The sequence below is a fragment of the Onychostoma macrolepis genome, chromosome 08, assembly GCF_012432095.1.
Source record: "Onychostoma macrolepis isolate SWU-2019 chromosome 08, ASM1243209v1, whole genome shotgun sequence".
NCBI classification, from domain to species: Eukaryota; Metazoa; Chordata; class Actinopteri; order Cypriniformes; family Cyprinidae; genus Onychostoma; species Onychostoma macrolepis.
The window spans coordinates 8,910,361-8,931,000 of NC_081162.1; the positions used below are offsets into that span (position 1 = coordinate 8,910,361).

Consider the following 20,640-nt stretch of genomic DNA (forward strand, 5'->3'; position numbering starts at 1 on the left):
ACGCAATAATTAAGTTCAAATTAATTACCACTTGCAAAATTAAAAGTTAAATTAGCTGTGTGGTTTTTGGAAATAGTAAAATATGCTTTTAAAGACGTGTAGCATGGCAATACCATGGTATTCCTTAATGCAAATAGTTCAATTTAGCAAAAAAAAAAAATACACAGTAAAAATATTTCAAAGTTGTATATAAAACAGATTGGAGTATGTTTTACAGAAAAATGCTGTTTGATTTTTTCATTTTTAATTCATTGTGCTACTTTCCTTTTTTGTAATTTATATAAAAAAAATTCTGTGCAATAATTCTCACTTTATACAGATGAGAACAATCCATTTATAGAGTAAACATAGGCCCAAAAACAAATTCAAATGTTTTCAAAGGAAAAATAAATAATTAATCAGAGGAACAAAAATTTTCACTTGCCAATATTTATCAAATTCAATGGAGTTTCAGCTTTCTTTAGTAAAATTAGGTTGAAAAGGTTGAAAAACAGATCCTCTGATGTAAAGGTGACAGACCATGATTTGAAGAGACTACAATTTTTAAGTCTCAGAGCTTTAACATGCAGAGATGCCCCACTAAGTGACAGTTGGCCGGGCTCGCGCGAGGGGCAGGTGCAGTCTGAGCGAGAGCGCCTTGAGACATGACAGTATTGGAGCAGCGCTGTCATTCCCTCGCCGGCCCCGTCCAATCTCTTACTCGGGAGCGACTTTAAAGCGGCAGTGATGTGTAGATGTCCGGCGAGAAACAGATAGGGGAAAGAGAGAGATAATCAGAGAGGGAGATCAAGACGGGACAGATGGCGAGGGAGCGCGAGGGGCTGACAGAATGAAGGAATGAACGTAAGAGGAGGGCGAGGAGGCGGGTCACGGAGGAAAACGCCGAGGTAGGTTAGTTAGAGGACTGATGCCAGATAGAGCAGGAGATAGCGGGATACAAGAGAGGATAAGGATTAGATAAAATGGGGGAAAATATGTCTGTGACAGCCAAAGGGGATAAAGCAGATCAAGCGGTCAATATGGAAAAAAGAGCAAGACTACTGCCTTACAAATATTTGCCATGGAAACCATCAACCATCCAAAACTACTACAGTATTACAGTAATTGTTATTCTTTCAGTGTTATCAAAACAATATAGCTTCTATAGAGTGTTTGAAGGAGATATTATTATATTACTGGTTTAATGATTAGGCGTTATGTTTTCACTTGGTGGATAATAAAATTGTTGAAAAAAATGTCAACACGTAGCCTAGTTAGCAACCAACTAAAGACCAAGTAACTAGCTAGCAACCAACTAAAGACCAAGTAACTAGCTAGCAACCACCTAAAGACCAAGTAACTAGCTAGCAACCATCAAGCAATGCCTCTAGCAACACCCTAGCAATCAATTACCTACACTGAACACCCTAGAAGCCATCTACCAACCACCCATAACACCCGAGAAACAGCCTAGAAATGCCCTAGCAACCGAGTACCATAGAAACATAGAGAAACATAGAGAAACATTGGAAGATCCGAAGCTCGCATCGGTTTTATGGGGCTTATGCTTCAAAAATGGAAAAAAAGATGTGCCTGGGGTACTTGTAACACTGATTCCAGGTATCCTGGGAGGATGGGCGATATAATTTATTTTATTACATTTCCTGAATCCAAACAAAACAGAGCAAAATGTCCCTAAGTATTCACCCCAATACAAATGAAGACAAAAATGTTCATTTTCTGGTTGTCATACACTCATTAAGATACAATTTTCATCTGCTCAAGCAGAACGTTAATGTTATCTTGTGCTTCAGCAAGGTATCTCTGGCTAAAACTAGCTAACATTAAAGTTAGTGAGTCCATGCTAATGTAACAAACCTAAATACTGTCACTGTTCTCGCATCTTGTACAGTGTAGGTCAAAAACACACAAACGAAGGTCTACATTTCAGTGCCTCTCCATATTAAACTGGTTAAATGTACATTATTTTAATCATACCCTGCGATACATGAACAGTGTTGATCCTGCATGTTGTCATCCGCGATCGTGATGACCGACCATAATATGAGACTTCTCCCGCTTACATTGTGATCTGTAAACCCTCACTTTGAGTTACCCACCGTATTTATTTTTAAATATTTTATAAATCCCTCCATGGAATATTTAATTCCCATTTGGTGGCCTTCTGTGTCTAAAATTGTGCAAAAACATTGTGGGACAAGGTTTTCACTGTAGCTGTCATTGTAAGACAGTGAGCAACTCCCGTTTGTTTGTCCGAGGGAGCAACAGTAACTAAGGGGGGCGGGGCTTACCGATAGGTCAATTAACCACCTAGAACTCCCTAGAAACCATCTAGCAACCACCTATGACAACATAGAAACCACCTAGTAATGATGTAGCAAACAAGTAACCATTTAGCAACCACCCAGCAATGCCCTATCAAACAATCATCCATCTAGCTGGCACCCAGAAGGCCCTAGCAACCACTTAGCAATGCCCTAGCAAATAAGCACCATGGGCTGGGATATATCAATGACAAGAATTATGAAATCTCTATGATATCAAACATTTGATATCATAAAGACCTTATTTAAAGCAAAAAATAACTATTGTGATATATATCGTTACTGTGAAATAAAATTATTCATATCGTGATATAAGATTTTGGTCATATTGCCCACCCCTATAAGCACCTACACAAAATTCTCTAGCAACAACATGGCAACCACTTAACCACACAGAACACCCTAGAAACCATCTACTATCCACACTGTAAAAAGTGATTAGTTGACTTAACTTAAAAAAATTGAAGAAATCCGTTGCCTTAAAATGTTTAAGTAAATTATAATTAAAAAAATAAGTTAAGTGAATTGTCAAGTTAGCACAATTCAACAGGTTTCCTCAATTTTTTTTAAGTTAAGTCAACTTATCACTTTTTACAGTGCACCCGTTGCCTTAAAATTATTACGTAAATAATCATTTAAAAAATTTTGTTAAGTGAATTGTCAAGTTCACTTAACTTTTATTATTATTATTATTATTATTATTTACTTAATTTTAAGGCAACGGGTTTCCTCAATATTTTTAAGTTTTTTAAGTTAACATCACTTTTTACAGTGCACCCATAGTTTTAGATTCTGACCAAACTTGGTATGTGTTATAACAATCATGACCTGAGGGCAAATGAGTAGTTTCAGCACAAAAGACATAAAGTTGTGACATTTCTGCTTATAACTTCTGACCAATTTGCCAAAAAATAAGATTTAGTCTTACCGGCATACCAAATTAAACTGTTCTCATAGCCTGGCCTAACTGGTGTTCAGCTGGTTTAGCTGGTCAGCAAGTTGGTCTTCTCAGCTAAAAAAATGCCCAAATCCCCTCTAAAACAGTGCTGTTAACTAAAACTCAAACTAAAAGCATTAAAATTGTTTTCAATAATTGTAATAAAGCTGAAATAAAATAAAATATAAAGGTGAAAAACCTAAAATTAGAAATGATGAAAAACTAGCTGAAAAGCTAATTGACAAACACACCCAACAAAATCACTAAAATTAAAATGAAAATGTAAATTGAAAATATAAAAATAAAAGCTAATTCAAAATATCAATTAATATTATAACAGTATATGCATAATAGCACTGCTCTAAAACCAGCCAACAGACCAATCTGTCTAGTCTGGGACATTTTTGTCTGTCTTTTAAGATTATTCAGGTTTTTAAATTTTACAAAATGCTAAAAAGTGCCCTGTGGATAAAAAGACCATCTTTGGTCTGTTTTTACAACCATAAAACATGATTTATAGTAAAGCAGCACATGAGTTAGCTTCCAGCACCATCTTACACTTTCCTCTTAATTGTCTCTCTTATGTTATTACCACCGGGGGGTCTGAGAAAGATCAATATACTCTAATTGGTGATCGATACAATCCTAACCAGAGGTCAGACGGAGGAGCAGTCAACCTGACTGCGGCACAGTAGTAACCACGGTTACGGCGTCCGAACGTCCCCTCAGGCTGTCCTGCCCACCAGGCTTAATGAGGCTAATTAAACAGCATGAGGAGCATCTGAGGAGACATGACTAATTGTTTCCAGTTGAGCGATTGGCCGATTGGTCATTTATCCAGCCCCACCCCCGGAGATCCAGCAGCTGATAGGAGGAGTCTTTTTTATATCAGCTACAGAGACAGAGATAAACTGAGCCAGGCTCCACGCAGGCTGCCACTGGCACAGGAAGAGGAGTCGTGGATATGACCTTGGAGCAGGAGAGCTCAGGTGTCCATGGATAACACTAAAATACACTCTCTTCCAGTGGATAAATAAATTTAGAAAACATGTCATGAAAATTAGAAGTGATAAATGATATGTAGCCAGGACAACCTATTAAATAGACTGTAATTCAGTCCCTCACAGCCTCATTTTCATGTGTATAAATTAATGTAAGATTAACATCTAACTAGACTATGGTCTATAGGTAGGGTTGAGCGAATTTGTTACATGAGCTGAAACACATATATGTTGCTGTCATGATGTATGTATACACACACACACACACTGTATCCCGTTTCCTCTTTTCTGTTCTTTCTCTGTCCAGCTGTGTGACCTTCTGTTTGGACAATAACTGTGCATGGTTTTTGCTCATGAAACAGGGATGACTTTATCCAGTTAGACTTTATAAAAAGGGAATTTATTTCTATTCATTAATAATAATAATAATAAATACATAAACTAATTTATGAATAAATTAACATTTTACGGACAGGTAGATAGATAGATAGATAGATAGATAGATAGATAGATAGATAGATAGATAGATAGATAGATAGATAGATAGATAGATTAGTTTAACTTTAGAGTGCTTTTTGAACCAAGAAGGACTTAAGTACATCTTTATATCTAATTTCCTAAATTTATTGTCTCTGAGATATGGTTAAAGCATACTGTAAAAAATGTGCAAATTTAAAGCATGACAAACAGTTATTAAAAAATAGTGATTTAAGACGTATATACTTTAGAGATAAACCTTTAAAATGACATTATAACAGAGTGCACTTTTTAAAAGCGTGTCAGTTTCTCTCTTTAATTACACTTAAATGGCCTTTTATTAAAGTAATATATATTATCTGCGAGTACAGTATTTTGAAATACAGATCTAAAAATACAGATTTTTATATTTCACTGCAATTGCACATTCAATACGTTTAGTTTTCACAAGGAAGGACAGACGGACGGACAGACGGGCGGACGGACAGACAGACAGACAGACAGACAGACAGACAGACAGACAGAAAGATAGATAGATAGATAGATAGATAGGCTATCTATCAGCCCAATGCTGTCCATCTATTTGTTGTATATGTGGCAAGATCAAGCAAATATATTCCTAGTTACACACTCAAATGTCTAGAGGTGTCTTTGTGTGAGACAAACTGTCAAGTCTGGTTGGTTTGAGACATCTCGTGCTGTCAGACACACACACAGAGCGGAGGTTCTGGTTATATAGCTACATCTTCACGCTAGACTGTCAACCTTGCTCAGCGGCATTAGTTGCATCTATATTCAAAGGTTGAATCTCTGCGTCTCCGGAGATGAAAAGCCTCCTTGTCATTGCTACAAATATAAAGAGCATTTTGATCTTTCTCTAGGGGACATAAATACATTTGATGCATACATGTGTACATTCATTTTCATTCAATTCTGATTATTTGTCATTACTGATACTGGCAAATTTACTTCACTTACCTAATCTTGCAATTACAAACAATGTGATTATTAGTTTAGATTTATACTTTCTGTATAGCAGATTTTGTTACATCAATTTCAACTGGCTGAACTAGAAATGCTGGTGAGTCTATGAAGATACAGCATATTTTACATGTAGTGTTGAAAATGCTGACCCTTAAGGTCAGGAAAGAGCTGACCACCCCATATCCGTTTTCGCATCCACCCCTCTGTTCTGCTAAGGATGGCTCACCAGTGAAATTCCATACAGTCCCAGAGCAAAACAATCTGTCACATCTTCCGCCATTGTTGTTTTCTTTCTAAATATATCTGTTTCCTCATAAGACCTATTTCTGGATCAATCTTTATTCCAGGAACACCCATGGCATCTCATTCATGCAACATGACTAACTAATGCTATAGGCTATACATTGCGTGTGGCAACAAAATTAGTATAGACTCATGTGATGGGGCGCTGTGTGTCTGCTCGTGGTCAGAATGTGGAACAATGGATGTTCATCTCTGTATTCATTATCATAGCCGACCTTACCCTGGGCCACTGCCTTTTTAGAGACTGCTGAATTCATTATCACTGGAAGTGTTTAAGTGTCACATTGTAGGTGTTCAAAGAAAAGCATTCTTGGAATGCAGGCTTTTCTGGAAGGAAATCATTAAAGAAATAGTTCACCCAATTATGAAAATTTGCTTAAAATGTACTCAACCTCAGGCCATTCAAGATGTAGATGAGCTTGTTTCTTCATCAGAACAGATTTGGAGAAATTTAGTATTACATCAATTTTTCAGCAATGGATCCTCTGCAGTGAATGGGTGCCGTCAGAATGAGAGTCAAACAGCTGATAAAAACACCACAATAATCCACAAATAATCTACACGACTCCAGTCCATCAGTTAATGTCTTGTCAAGTGAAAAGCTGCATGTTTGTAAGAAACAAATCCATGATTAAAATGTTTTTAATTTCAAACTGTTGCTCAGGCTAAGATCCAGTCATCTTGACTCAGGAGAGAAATCGGTACAGACCAAGCACCGTTTATAAGCCATAACAGTCCAAAACAAATATTTTGTTGGATTTTGATGTGAAAAGACAATAGAGCATGAACTTTTTCACTGGAGAAAGCGTCATGGATTATGGATTCATATTTTGGCCAGAACAGTTTAAACAGTTTAAAGTTAAAATGCCTTGATGATGGACTTGTTTATATAACATATAGTTTTTCACTTCACAAGATGTTAATTGATCAATGATAGCCATGTGGATTACTTGTGGATTATTGTGATGTTTTTATCAGCTGTTTGGACTCTCATACTGACGGCACCCATTCACTGCAGAGGATTCATTGGTGAGCAAATGATGTACACTCTTAAAAATGACGTTGCTTCACGATGCCATAGAAGAACCTTTTTTGTCTACATGGTTCCATAAAGAAGCTTTAACATCTGAAGAACCTTTCTGTTTCACAAAATGTTCTTTGTGGCAAAAGAAGGTTCTTCAGATTATAAAAAGGTAAGAATGAGAACCTTTGACTGAATGCTTCTTTGTGGAACCAAAAATGGTTCTTCTATCGCTGTGAAGAACTTTTTAAGCACCTTTATATTTAAGAGTGTAATGCTACATTTCTCCAAATCTGTTTCAATGAAGAAACAAACTCATTTATGTCTTGGATAGCCTGAGAGTGAGCAAATTTCAGCAAATTTTCATTTTTGGGTGAACTATTCCTTCAAACTTTTAAAATTGTAGAAATGTAAGTCTGGGTTAGATGGAAACAGCTAGCCATTTCAAGGCACTTTCATTATTATGAACACCCAAAGGACACGGAGATAAAAAATAAAGATGAGTAACTTCTTTTGGCCAGTGAAAATAAACAAGGGCTCAAGGCTTGTGACACTAATTAGAAGGTGACTAAAGCAATAAAGAGATTTATCAGTTCAGACGCCGCTCAGAGAGAAAAAAAAAAAAACTGAGATAAAACAGCAAAGATTCATAACATTTAATGATACTCTAATTATAAAACTTGAGGCTAGTTCTACTTGAGGCTTGAGTAACACTGCAATGAACCTGCACTGAAAGCTGTCGAAAATAGGAATTAATGGTGGACATGAATTACAGGTGCATCTCAATAAATTAGAATGTCGTGGAAAAGTTCATTTATTTCAGTAATTCAACTCAAATTGTGAAACTCGTGTACTTAAATAAATTCAATGCACACAGACTGAAGTAATTTAATTCTTTGGTTCTTTTAATTGTTATGATTTTGGCTAAAACAAAACCCACCAATTCACAATCTCAACAAATTAGAATACTTCATAAGACCAATAAAAAAAAAAACATTTTTAGTGAATTGTTGGCCTTCTAGAAAGTATGTTAATTTACTGTATATGTACTCAATACTTGGTAGGGGCTCCTTTTGCTTTAATTATTGCCTCAATTCGGCGTGGCATGGAGGTGATCAGTTTGTGGCACTGCTGAGATGGTATGGAAGCCCAGGTTTCTTTGACAGTGGCCTTCAGCTCATCTGCATTTTTTGGTCTCTCGTTTCTCATTTTCCTCTTGACAATACCCCATAGATTCTCTATGGGGTTCAGGTCTGGTGAGTTTACTGGCCAGTCAAGCACACCAACACCATGGTCATTTAACTTTTGGTGCTTTTGGCAGTGTGGGCAGGTGCCAAATCCTGCTGGAAAATGAAATCAGCATCTTTAAAAAGCTGGTCAGCAGAAGGAAGCATGAAGTGCTCCAAAATGTCTTGGTAAACGGGTGCAGTGACTTTGGTTTTCAAAAAACACAATGGACCAAAACCAGCAGATGACATTGCACCACAAATCACCACAGACTGTGGAAACTTAACACTGGACTTCAAGCAACTTGAGTTATGAGCTTCTCCACCCTTCCTCCAGACTCTAAAAAACAAAACTTGCTTTCATCTCAAAAGAGGACTTTGGACCGCTGGGCAACAGTCCAGTTCTTCTTCTCCTTAGCCCAGGTAAGACGCCTCTGACGTTGTCTGTGGTTCAGGAGTGGCTTAACAAGAGGAATACGACAACTGTAGCCAAATTCCTTGACACGTCTGTGTGTGGTGGCTCTTGATGCCTTGACCCCAGCCTCAGTCCATTCCTTGTGAAGTTCACCCAAATTCTTGAATCTATTTTGCTTGACAATCCTCATAAAGCTGCGGTTCTCTCGGTCGGTTGTGCATCTTTTTCTTCCACACTTTTTCTTTCCACTCAACTTTCTGTTAACATGCTTGGATACAGCACTCTGTGAACAGCAGCTTCTTTGGCAATGAATGTTTGTGGCTTACCCTCCTTGTGAAGGGTGTCAATGATTGTCTTCTGAACAACTGTCAGATCAGCAGTCTTCCCCATGATTGTGTAGCCTAGTGAACCAAACTGAGAGACCATCTTGACGGCTCAGGTAACCTTTGCAGGTGTTTTGAGTTGATTAGCTGATTGGCATGTCACCATATTCTAATTTGTGTATTCTAAGTTGTGAATTGGTGGGTTTTTGTTAAATGTGAGCCAAAATCATCACAATTAAAAGAACCAAAGACTTCAACTACTTCAGTCTGTGTGCAATGAATTTATTTAATACACGAGTTTCACAATTTGAGTTGAATTACTGAAATAAATGAACTTTTCCACAACATTCTAATTTATTGAGATGCACCTGTACATGACAGACACGATTATTTTCTACTGTATATTTAACAAGACAATGTATGTACAACATGCTTTTTGCAGTAAAATATTGTTTCAAATATTTTTATGAGCAATATGTATGATTCATTTGTTAAATGTATAGTTATGTTTTATCAGTTATACATACAGTATATTTAATTTTATGTTGTTTAGTTACTGTTTTTTAGTGTCACAAGTAGTAGTTTGGTGTTTTGAACATGTTTATCAGCCATTTTTTATTTAAAGGTCATTAATGATAAACATCAAGTCATCCTTTGACCTTCTATTTACCACCTGTATTATTATGGCTGTATATTTTGGTATAAACATTATTTCAGTTAACGAAAGGGTCAATACCGTTCAGCAAATCTTGGAGCCACCGCCTACAATAAACTGTAGTCTCAAATGAGACGTGCCCAAATTATGAAAGTAAAGAGAAGAGAGTAAACAAAATGACTCAATTACAAGAGTGTCTAATTGAATCCCACAGTCAATCAATCAAAGAGAGCAAGGAATGTTTGAAAAAGAGACAAACAGACAGCAACTGAGACAAAATGAAGATGTATTACATTATGAAAGCATTAAATTCTAAAGAACATAAACGGTGTTTATCAAAGAAGAATTTCATAATGTTATATTGCATAGCAAAAAAACTATCCACCAAGACAGAAGATAAGAACACATCTCTGTGTCAGCAACAAACCACAGTAGGTAAAACAGTAAATTATCTGCCGCAAGACATCTATCTTAACAGAAATAAACAAGAGCTGTACGGTGAATACTGCACCTGTATGATCTGATTAATCTTACAAACATGCAGTGACAGCTTCTGCTCAACAATCTAGAACATTTATTCCAGTCAAAGCTGGAAAAGCACCTCATTTGTATGAGAAACACCTTGCTCTAATAGGAATATCACTCAGCGTGAAATACACATCTGTGTTTGGGGTGGACTGATTGTTATGCAGGCTGGGAACAAAAGTGAGGAAGACAAAGAAACAAATCTTTGCATTTCACCTTGCAGGTTTTCTCCTTTGCAAAGTCTGTAATGAATCAGTTTACTCTGTTATCCCCATCTTGTTTGCTTATCCTTGTTGTATTAGTGTTGGAAAGCATGAAAACTCTGCACAATGACTGAAAGAGGAATTTACGTTCCTTCACAGAATCCTGAGAGACCAGAAGTCCAAAAAGCTTTGATTTGTTTCTTGATATCTTATTTTCCAAGGGTCCAGAAGTTTATATTTGAACATCAGAAATTTGAATACATGACTGCTCAAATTTACACATCAACTATGCTTACCCTTGTGAAAAGAAATACATTGTAGCACACTGGAAATAATATACTTATATAAATAATATACTTATAATTTATGAGTTTATCTCCCCTAAAAGTGTAAACACTAAGCCTCTCAAGCACCATCAAAACATATACAGTGGTCTGCTCACCTAAATGTAATATACAGTCATGGCCAAAAATATAGGCACCCTTGGTAAATATGATCAAAGAAGGCTGTGAAAATGTATCTGCATTGTTAATCCTTTTGATCTTTTATTTTTTTAAAAATCACAAAAATCTAACCTTTCATTGTATAATAAGAATTTAAAATGGGGGGAAATATCATTATGAAATAAATGTTTTTCTCAAATACACGTTGGACACTATCAAAAGTGATATTTCTATATATGTTACCTATAAAATATAAGTTAGGATGTCATGCCACCTTACAGTAAGTCAGTTTGTGAAATTTTATCCCTGCTTACTGAAAAGTGGAAGCGTTTTTGGAACAGCAGCAAATCAGCCATGAGGTGTAAAACCACGCAAGTCACCATGTTACTTAAAAGTCGCTAACGCTCTGCTTATTCCATAACTGAAGACTTCCAAACGTCCACTGGCATTAATATCAGGACAAAAAATGTGCAGTGGGAGCTTTGTGAATGGGTTTCCATGGCTAAGCAGCTGTATGCAAGCCTTACATCACCAAGCACAATGCCAAGCGTTTGATGAAGTGGTAAAAGCACAACACCACTAGATTCTGGAGCAGTGGAAACCTGTTCTGTGGAGTTACAAATAATTAAGGAGGCATAATGCTATGGGACTGTTTTTCAGGGACCAACTCCATATTGAAGTCTTTGCAATTAAAATGCAATATCATTAAATACCCTGTTGCTGTAAATGTCCCCATACATTTGTCTATATAGTGTAGGCACATATATTACATTTGCATATGGGCAGATCTGTCAGTATTTCCAGCTCAACCAATAGTGAGAGTTTGGGGTGTGGCTACTGTAGCAGGCTGAGCCAGAGGCAGTTTAGCCAGTGCGGGACCATGGCTGATGCTTTACATGGGAAAAGAAATCCAGATTCAGTTACAGAAGTGTAAGTCAAAATTCAAAGACTTGCTAAAATATGCAGAGACAGACAACAGAGTAAAATAAGGGTAAATATTGGCAGTGCTTTTACAAGATGGAGGAATTTGATTGAATGTTTGGTTTTCATTTGAGATGACAAACTTGCAAAGTTTCTTCTTAAAGGGGTCATCGGATGCCCATTTTCCACAAGTTGATATGATTCTTTAGGGTCTTAATGAAAAGTCTATAACATACTTTGGTTAAAATTTGTGTAAAAAACACCTTTTTAACCTGTTTTTAGCAAGTCATTCTAGTCCATGTTGCTTTAAATGCTAATGAGCTCTGCTGACCCCGCCCCTCTCTTCCGTGGGGTGACGAGCAGTACTGTTTACTTTAGCCGCAAAACTGGCTAACTAGCACATTATTAGGAAAGGCGATTTGGAAAGACTCATAAAAAACCATATACTCACTTCTTCTGTAGATAAAGCTGGATCACGAATGATTCACGCGAACATAGACACATTTAGGCAGATCGGGGATCGGTGCATTCCCTTCAGAACGAAAGTAATGTTAATCCTCTGCGTCTTCAGCGGCTCAGATGTCGGGAGTAAATGACGACTGCTATATTCATTATTACATCCAACAACAAAACACCTCAATCGCTCAATCGGAGACATATTGTCTTCCCCTGCACTGGAGTCGACACAGCTCTCAGCTCACTCAGGGCGGGTCTAAGGTAAGACGGCCTTGTCAATCAACTATAGTGGGAGGGACCTGTACAGAACTACGTCATTCTGAACTACTAGTTTGAAAATATGCTTTATTTTTGTAATTCTGCTCAGTGACACTAATAGCAAGAAAGAGCATACTTCCTTTAACTGATTATCTGCCACATATTGCTTTGTAAAGCTCCTACAATCTCATTTTAAGGGTCTTAAAGCTACAACAGCAAAAATAGCACATTTATGGGCAGCTAGTCATTAAAAAATTTTCACATTTTTTCCTTGACGTTTTAGTAAAAGTCTATTTTAATTAACATGTGGACCAGGGAAAATGTAAAATGGTAAAAACATTTCTGTTTATACATATCTTATGTAGCATCATGAAAAATCATGCTTTTAACCAATGTTGTTCTAGTCGCAGTCACTGATGATCAGGGCTGAGAAGTACCTGAGAAACTGTAATGGTATTATTACGTATTTAAAAAGTATTCAAAAAGTAGCCTATTTAGATTTCTGAATGGATTACTTCGAATTTTTCACTTCCCACAATAATTTTAATTCACTTCAAAATATATAGCACAGGTTAACGTATTACTAAGAAGAATAATTTAGGCTTTGGCATAACTTTAAGAACTTGCATTTGAGCAGTTATGTCACCCCTTCCCTGTCCTAACCTGTATTTGACTGCTCTGACCCTAATCTTACATCACACTCCACGGAGAGACTTGCTGGAGGCCAGCCAGCCCATGCATCTTAAATTACAAACAACCTCCAAACGAACCTGAGCCTATAGACTGCTGGAGAACGTCTGGATAGTAACACATCTTGCATCTAATCACTCTCCCGCACCCTCAGACACGGGCTGCATTAAACTCTGTGATGCTCAATCCTGCCCAAATCTGGGCCACTAGTGTTGCAGACACATGGACAGCCGTGACAGATTTAAAAATAAAAGATTAAATGTGAGTGGGCTGAAAAACACACACCAAACATTCCCAAAACACAGCCTACACACACACACACACATACCCACAGCCACATTAGACTTAATACCCATGAAGCTCAATGCAATCAGGGTAGGAAATAAATGTGCTACTATAAATTTAATAAGGGTACATAAAATCATGTACATTACCATTAAAAAGTTCGTAATTAGTAAGATTTTTTTATGCTTTTATGCTCTTATGTTCACCAAGACTGCATTTATTTGGTTTTTAAAAAAAAATTAAAACAGTACTATTGTGAAATATTATAATTTAAAATAGCTGTTATCTATTTAATATATTTTAAAATGTAATTTATTCCTGTGATGGCAAAGCTGATTTTTCAGCATTATTACTCGTCTTCAGTGTCACATGATCCTTCAGAAATCATTCTAATATGATTTGGTGCACAAAAAACATTATTATTATTAATGTTGAAAAAGTTTTTTGATGAAAAGAACATTCAAGAACAGCATTTATTTGAAACAGAAATCTTTCGTAACACATAATGGCTTTACTGTCAATTTGATCAATTTATTGCATCCATGCTCTATAAAAGAATTATTTAAAATAAAAAAATTTAAATTAAAAATTAAATTAAATATTAAAAAATGAATCTTTAATGGTAGTTTACACTGTCAAAAGAGCTGACAAAGCGCTGCCGTTTCTTTACAAAAATTATCCGTCCTAAAAATGGATGGAAAAATACAGCAAAGTACTTCAAAGATTCAGTCATAGATCAAAAGCGACAATGCGAAACGACATGCCTGAAAGCTTTTAATTGTGTTTTTTCTTTGTTGAAAAGCTTTTATTGTCAGAGATAAAACATCATTTTCTCTGCATGATGTGCAAAGACCAAGAACAAAAGTATGACGGAGCAAAACGCTTGTGTGGGAGTGGTGATTGTCTGTAGAGATAGAGCGAGAGAAAAACCAAGATGTTGACATAACATAAGGGAGATGAAAAATGACCCAAACACAAGAAAAAAAAAAGTCTAGGTATATTGTGACATGACTAAAGACTCTAAAGCTAGATGATGACAATGACATGATATTGGAGAAAATAAAACCATCACAAATCATAAATCCTGAGTTGTGTGTAGAAGTACCAGAAGGACAAAAATAAGAGGAGATTGAGTTTGTATAGAAGAAAGGTCAAAGGAGAAATAGACAGAGGGATAGAAAGAGACAGAAAGAGAGGCTTGGCCTCAGAGAGTCCCAGCATGCTCGAGTAGGTCACAGTGCAGTAACCCGAGTGGGAAAGATTGTGCTGAATCAGATGCCATCGCTGAAGGTGACCCTCCATCGCTCCCTCCTGAGCTCACGCTCTCCCCACCAGCCTCCTTTACTCTCCTTTGGCCCCGCCTCCTCATCCCTCTGTTTCTCCCTCCTCAACCATGTCTTCTCCTGCTCACTGATATTGATCCCTGCAGCCCTCCCTCTCGCCTCCTCAGTGCAGCCTACAGCTCAAGGCTGTGTGCGGTTCTCTTGTAACAGTTTTACAGCGACACGCTTATGCCCTACCTGCTATCAATATCCATATAGCGGGACCGATCCATCACCGTTCAGATTTATATTTGTGTTGTTCCAAGCAACAGACATGTCAAGGTCCATTTGGTCTGGATAATGAAGCGAGAGGAACTATGGTCCAGGTATTGACTCTTAGGTTAAATAGTGGGACGATAAAGAACAATACAACCTCAACTGCGCCACACTTCACTGACCCAAGTCAAGATATAAGTGTTCAAACAGTTTGGTTCATTGATTGAAGTGTTTTGATAGTTTTACAATACTTTTTTGCCCTCAGGGGTAAGGGGTTGTTATCTTGTGCCATTATTTTATCAGAGTATCCTTGTTGACGGAGGCTATTTACACTAACTCCGCCCACCGACGTGTGATTGGGCTAGTCAACACTACAAAAGACGATTGCCTAAAAACAGCTCCAGTGGCATAGATGGTAAAGCACGTAATGTGATCTTTTTGACGTGATTGACCTGAGTTCGAATCCGCCTTTTGCCGAACTCACACTTTTGCCTTTTATGTCTAAAATTAATATCTGTAAAAATGAAGCAAATAATTGAAAAGTTGAAAATAAAGTACCGGGTATAGGGTTAGGGTTAGGGTTAGGGTAGGACGGCTTTATTGTCCCAATCAAGTGGCATCCATTTAATAATTTGAATTAAAATTATAACTTGCACCCAATACATTATTATTGCATACTGTTTTATAATGTACTACAATACTGAGGTGCAGATAATTGCCACTTTTTGCAATAAGTAGCATAAATAGAAGAAAATCCTGCTATTTTTACACAGTCTAAATAGAATCCATTGCTATTTGCACTCAGTGTAAATACCATCTATCGCTAAGAAAATATGCTATATTCAGTTAGTGTAAATAGCCTCTATCACCATTTACTCGTAGTGCAAATAGCTGCTGCCTTATTTTATATGGTTAAAGGCACAGTGTGCCCAAAAAAAAAAAAAAAGAATATTTTGCCATCATGTACACCCTCATATCGATTCAAGCAGCATTTTTCATTTTTAAAGTCATTATGAACCAGTTGGGACAATATATATATGAGCGTCCATGATAAAGAAAGGGAAAAATACTTTAAAATTCTAGTGCCAAGTTCTTATAAATGTACTCTTTCTATTAATGTGGGTTTCATATGGTTTTGAAAACCTTTATAGCACTTTCAAGAAAAGTTTACATTTATTAACTCTAAAAATGTCACACGTTGTAACAACCAAGTAAAAAGTAACAATGGTAACACTTTACAATAAGGTTCATTAGTTTACATTTGTTAACTGCATTTGTTACCATGATCTAAGAATGAACAATAGTTCTACACCATTTATTAATCTTAATGTTAATTTCAGCATTTATTAAGTCATTATTAAAATCACAAGCTGTTTGTTAACATTAGTTAAAGCACTGTGAACTAACATGAACAAACAATAAATGACTCTATTTTTATTAACTAACATTAACAAAGATTAATAAGTAGTGTAATAAATGTATTGTTCATTGTTCATTCATGTTAGTTATACATTAACTAATGTTAACAAATGACACCTATTAATTTGAACTATTATATTATTTTAAAAATGTGATCCAAATATAAAATAAAATAAAATGTAAAAATATAAAAATAAACTATTATTTGATTTTTTTTGTTTTTGGAGAGTCGCACCACATGATGTTTCAATAATATGGCTTGTCATAAAAAAAGACAAGTAAATCGAATATTTTAGGAGACTTGAGGGTCTGCAGCGGTCCTCTCTATAAAATAATTTCCTGTTTTCTTTTGTTTGTTTGTTTGTTTGTTTATGTTATCGTTGTTCACACCACATGACTATTTTTCTAAGAAATAATAAAAGATATACAGCCTCTGGTTACTGCATATTTTAGTTATGGAAAGGAGCAGCATAAACACTCTTCAAAGTATCTCCATCTGTGTTTTATGGAAGAAATGAAGTCAAATAATAACACAAGGGTTAGAACATGGTGACAGAATTTTCATTTCTGGATGAACTACTTGTAAAACACTGGTTCAAAATCAATTTTCCTTCAGAAATTGCTAGTAAATTTCACAATTACAAAGAAACAGCATTTTTAAAATAGTATTTTCTTGTAAAACAAACATGAAAATGAAAATGTGCTCAAATAATCTTTGTTTTATTTACAACTTCCACACATCACTTCCTTTGCGAATGACCTTCACAATTTCTCACATAATATGACTCATGTCGATTCTATTACACATCTGAGACTGAATAAGCTGAAACAGATTGTGATGGTATTGCAATGCAAACAGTGAGCTCAAAGAAGCAGAATTGTCTTGCAGAGCTGTCCTACACAGCAAGGGTAAACTGCAGCATCCTCACATCTCTCTCTCCTTCAACCACACCTTCTACACATCACCTTGAATATGCATGAAGTGAGGTGTGGACTGTGCATATAATCACACAATTAACAACCGCGCACAATACACGCTCTACACAGAGGATCAGAATCATCTCATTAGCAGACGCTCAGCTATCAGATGAACTCAAATGAAGCAACATTCAGACAGCCTCAATAAGACGATTATAAGTATTTGGCCAGAAGTTGGATTGATAATTTAGCTGAAATTGAGAAGGTGAGGAAAGGCTAGCATTTGCACACACACAACCATATGTTCACAGTGTTTTATTTTTAGTGTTTCTCAGGGGTTCGTGATAGGGAATATTGCAATTGTTGCTTACTTCAGACTTCTGTCTCTTCCTCCCTCCCTCTTTCTCATATTAATGAATGATTCATAACTGTTGGATAACCTTGACTGCTCCCTGAGCCTTCAGCGATACACTGTTGTGAAGTCTGGGTCACAACATTCATTATTTCAGTAGCACATCAGGACAGACGCACCCAAACACACACACACACACCTCAACAACTCAGCATCTCTCTCCCTGATTCTTGACATGCACACCAGTCACATACAAATGACTGTGATTCAAAGTTATAGAAACATATTCACACGCATGCATTTCCAAAGAGTCCTTCAAAGCTGATGAAATGCAAACACGCATCAAGTTGATGACATGCAAGACAGTTAAACCACAAACTTAACAGATTTACAGTATCAACAAGAAATGTTATGTGTGTGAAAACAAACAAACAAATAAACAAGCTAAATAAATTCAGCATGTGCATCTCTCAATTCCTCTAAATAAGTAGATGAAGGTAAATAATTAGTATACTAACAAATAATTTAATTATTATAAATGAATATATATATATATATATATAATATCAGATCAGATATTTTATATAAATAGCCTACTTAGTTTAAATAAGTATATAAATAGTTTATTATACATAGCATATAAATTCTTTAATTGTTTGATGAATTGGATTCAAAACATATATTCTAATAATAATGGACTTTGTATAATAAGATGTTTTTATTTATAAAATAAATAATTGTTAATGATATGAAAATTAATATGAAACTATACATAATTTATAATAGACATTTAATTAATATTTCAAATAAATAAATAAATTGTAGCTATATTAAATATGAAAATTAAGTCCATGTGTATCAAAGAACAAATTTATACAAGCAAGGGTTATATTTTTACTTCATAATGAAGCATGTATCAAGAGATAAAACAAACTAAATACTAATCAAGGTGAACAAATGACTCTAAATTTTAAAAAGCCTTAGATAGATAGATAGATAGATAGATAGATAGATAGATAGATAGATAGATAGATAGATATATTAAGTTTAGATATTTAGTTTGGAAATTAAGAGAAAACGAATCAGAACTATAACATATGTAGCATAAACTGTTGTATTTGGTAAGCAGCACAAACTCAGCGCATCTTTCAGTCTCGCGCCTCTCCCACACCCACATTTACAGTCCAAACATTCACACAACACGGATATTTAGCAGAAAACACTCACCTGCACTGCCGCTGACACACACACATTCTTTTCAAACAATTCAGCCGTTCAAAAATCATCCGTTTAAACGCGTCTATATACATTGATAAAAGCCTAGGTTTGACCCCGACGGTCAAATTCCTAAAAATAGTTCCTTAATGTTAATTATTCGGAAGATGCTGCGAGATCTGTAACTTTCTACGACTTCTGAACGCTGCTGTCTGGAGAGAGCACTATATCTGCACGCAGATGAGATGCGCGCCAGACGCGTGTGTGTGTGTGTGTGTGTGAGTGTGTTCAGCTGGGAACGGGACCCGTGATGATCTACGAGGGAAAAAAACACAGGGAGAAAAAAACGCACATCGGACAGCGCGTCTCCACTCGGTTGTAGACTCCAACACAACAGCCACTGTCACTGGGTTGTGGCTTTCAGGCCAGAGATAACTTAGGCTGTGTCCTGAACAAACTGAATCGCTTTTTTGAATGTTCTTGACAGCAGCTGCACCGAGAGTGATTTCCACACAGCAACACGTCCACTAAGAATCAATGGCAGAGCCCAAATCTTACCTTCATAGTTATCGCTTTCTCTTCATCGTGTCCTGAGGCGTTTTAATCCGCGTAATTGTTTTGACTTTCTGAATAAATGCGCTGATCCGTTACATTGCAGCGGTTATGCTGAGTCTGGCTTCTCGCAGCGCTCGATAAGCAGAACACGGCGACAGCATCGATTATGGACCGGAGGACAGTGTCGCGGATGTCCGTGAAGGCATGCTGCGGGAAGCGATGCGTGTCGCCGGTCCAGGTCGCGTCCAGCGCACGCGTCGGTATTCCCAGGCGCCGGCGATAAGGAAAGAGCACCGTAATAAGAGTAAGAAGCGATATTGGAGGCGCTGAGGGGAGGGAAAGATATAAAGGGAAGAACCGCCCCTTGTGTAAACGAACCAGGTAGTTTGCCGGTTTTGTTAAATGCACCTCAGGTCAGGGGAGAAAAATATAGACAGGCGAAATGGGAGGATTTAGGTGGGAAGTGAGTTGGGAAACTATAGTGTGAAAGTGCATTTACATTTTTACCACCCTCTTCCATCTAAACAAGCTCGAACCAGATGGTTTGGACAGATTGACCTGTTTTCTGGTTTTAGATGGACTTTGGGCACTTTCTTTCAGCTGGTCAGGCTGGGAGACCATCTAAAACCAGCATAAACCAGCTAAGACCAGGAAACCAAATTAAGCTGGTTCACAAAGGTTTTTTTTATTTATTGAATTTTTTTAATTGAATTTTTTTTTTTTTTTTAGCAGAACTCTGTCTGGATGAATAAAAGTAGACATGGTTTGAGTGTGTGTATGAATTTTTGGCAAGGAGATAGAGACACATCAATCTTTTGTCACATATGAATAGTTCTGTGCCAACTTGTCCTGGGTCAGTCATGAAGAGTTATTGGCAAGAGATTTCTTGCCTCAATCATTGATACTCTTTTTAGGGCAAATCTATTGCTTGACTTCACTAGCAAAATATAAACAACTAGACTGAATTTAAAAAGAATCGTGCTTTTAAATATATGTTACATAACTCGTGCATATAAATTTGTATTACAATATTCATTCATTTATAAGGATAATAATATATTTTTACTAAAAATATGCTTGGATTTATATTTTCCACAGCTAATTTCACCCCAAGTTCATCTAACGTAGGGGTCACTGCAAGGTGAGTTGGTTGAACAAGATAGAACTATATTCATTATTTATCTATTAGTAACAAA

The 20,640-nt window shown here is 36.5% G+C and overlaps 1 protein-coding gene across 9 annotated transcripts in view; it reads right to left on the bottom strand.

Moving 5' to 3' along the window:
- LOC131545309 (membrane-associated guanylate kinase, WW and PDZ domain-containing protein 1) overlaps positions 1-20,052 on the bottom strand; it is a 74,065-nt gene extending 54,013 nt beyond the window's left edge. For 4 of the 9 annotated variants that reach the window (XM_058784005.1, XM_058783999.1, XM_058783997.1 and 1 more), the window contains exon 1: positions 19,448-20,043. The gene's annotated coding sequence lies outside the window, so the exon portion shown is untranslated. Of the gene's footprint in view, positions 1-19,447 lie in introns of all 9 variants that reach the window. The other 5 variants (XM_058784002.1, XM_058784000.1, XM_058784003.1 and 2 more) reach the window with 3 other exon arrangements.
- Between the last annotated feature and the right edge of the window lie 588 nt (positions 20,053-20,640).